The sequence below is a fragment of the Buceros rhinoceros genome, unplaced genomic scaffold (assembly GCF_000710305.1).
Source record: "Buceros rhinoceros silvestris isolate BGI_N320 unplaced genomic scaffold, ASM71030v1 scaffold859, whole genome shotgun sequence".
Taxonomy (NCBI): domain Eukaryota; kingdom Metazoa; phylum Chordata; class Aves; order Bucerotiformes; family Bucerotidae; genus Buceros; species Buceros rhinoceros.
Window position 1 is genome coordinate 12,304 of NW_010433007.1, and position 2,516 is coordinate 14,819.

Genomic DNA, 2,516 nt, shown 5'->3' on the forward strand with positions numbered 1-2,516 from the left:
GAGAAAAATGCAGATGCTTTTATAGTCACAGCTACTGGACACGGCAGTGTACTTCCTGGTTCAGTAACAACGGTTCCTGATGGTGCGTGATAAAAATTACCCTGTCTGTGACTGGATACTGAAGTCAGATTTTTTTTAAGAAGTTAAAATTTGAAAGTGTTCTCATCTGCTGTGGGAAATGAATTCTCACAAAGGATTTGGGAAAGTACTGGCACTTTGTTTCTCTACTGGACCTTGACATTCACTGCCTTCTCATGCTGAAAAGGTTTAATTACCAAACACAAACCACAACTCGGCTGATCCCACGCCATCATTCTGAACTTTATTGAGGAGAACGGAGTAACAGCAAAACACGGGACAAACCCAGGTAAGCAGCCATCCATTCTCAGTGTTCTGTCATGCTTTTTGTCTGACAACAGAGAATGAGTGTCACTGCCCATAACCTATTCCAGTTAAAAGCTCAGATCTTGACCGTTCCTATGGAATAAATTTAAACACAGTGGTTTATTGTTCTGGATTCATGCTTCTACCATGGGAAATAATCTAAAAATGATGTATATGCACTTGTATTTCTAGGTCAGGAGCACACAAAGTTATTAAAATATTCTCTTGTCAGTTGATAGCTGTACCTGTCTTTCAGCTGTTTTTCTTAAAAGTAGGCTAATACCTACTTAAGAAAACTAATTACTATCATTATGGGAAAAAATATAATCAGCATGAGGAGGCTCTACAGCGGCCCTTGGTTTGTCCTACAAGCTAAGCTCTGCATCCTCCTTCTCCCAGGTGTACTGGAGCAGCGTCTGTCTGTCAGGAGGGCGCTGGGGGAAGGGGTCCCGCGTGCTGGGGAAGCGTTAACTATGGGTGTGTTCCATGGGCAAAAAGTCTCCGTGCGGATGCACGCAGGATCTGTCTGTGCGCAGACCTCAGTGTGCTTCTACAGTCTGTTTCCGAGAGCCCCGTCACCACGTCAGGTTTTGTCGTCTGGAGTGATTGTTGGGACATGGAAACATTCCCATTCTTTATCTTGACCTTTTCTCACAACAGGATTGCTGGTTCATGTGCAACTTCAGGCACAAATGGGAGGCAGTTAAATCTGGTGTTCTAAACTGCTTTCACATACCTTCTTCCATCTCCCAAGAAAACAGTGAACTAAATATTATAGAGTAGTAGTATTAAATAGATCTATGGAGTTACTCCAAACCAGTTGGATATTAGTCCACAAAGCAGGCTAATTCCCTTGAAGAGCAAAATAAATGCTCTGTGTTCTCACTGGAATGCTAACGCAGAGCTAAGGATAGGTAATGCTTCCGGCTGAACTCAGCCAGTGGCAAAAAACCAGAATGGCTCGTTGTATTTTTTTAATGGGATTTGTAGCAGTTGGTTATCACGGATTTATTTTTTTCCTTCTAAAATTTAGCTAGAAGACAGGTGATGGCTTTGTCTTTTAAAACTGTAGCATTGACTATGAGAGAGCATTTGTTCACAAAGCTGTTATTAGATCTGCTGTTCGGTATTACTAAAATTCAGCACATACAGGATGCTGTTCTTGGGTAAAATGTTAAATTCTAAAGAAAATCCTGTTTGGAGCAGATTGCAACGTGTCCCTGGGATATGTACACTTGTATGTGCCGAAGCGTGAAAATGCTATTTATTCTATTACTGCCTCTTAGCGTGAAATAGGTCTAAAGGAGCAGTTACATTTAGGATGCCAAGGCTTTCCCTTAGGATTTTTTTTCTCGTATTGCTTTATGAGAGCAGGTGAGTTGGTACTACTTCAGTTTCTGCAAAAAAGAATACATTACTTTTCAAATCTGGTTATCTTTGTGAGAAGTGAGTAATCCTTGCCACCCGTTTCAGCTCCGGGGCGGTGCTGGATGTGGATGTGGTGGTCTGGTCTGTTCTGGTGACATGGGGAGCAGAGAGTTTACGTGGAAACCCCTGGTAGCCTTTCCGCAAAAGCACGTGCGCTTCCTTCCCTCAGAAGAGGGACGTGTTCCAGCCCTCTTCATGCCGATTTGAACATCCGTCAGGAATGTAGAAGCTGCTAGTACAAGCGGGGAAAATTACCTTGGCTTCTGTGAGGCTGCCAAGGATGCGTTTCCTTATAGAAAGAATGCTCTGTTTAAAAAAAAAAGACCGTTCTAGCCCAGGAGGGCTTCAGTGAAGCTCTAGCAGGGTAACTGGGGTGCTGCTGCGAGGAAGAAACAAGGAATGGTGTTCTTGTACGAAAAGAACCTGGTCAGGTAAATGGGAGGTAGTCTTGTAAGACGAGAAAGAAGCCAGAGAGCAATTAAAAGAGAGGAAGAGCTGGATGGTGGTCTGTAAAACCTCGAATGTGTCAGACGGGGGTTGCTCAGGATGGATGGGTCTTTGGGAGCAGCTTATTAGACGGCTGAATATCACTGTCTCCTCCTAGGGGAGGCATAAACTCGTGATGATGAGACATGCGACGCATGAAGTAGCGTGATCCAGTGTTACCTGTAAGATGTAACAGGCGTGTCGGGTCAGTCTGTAAA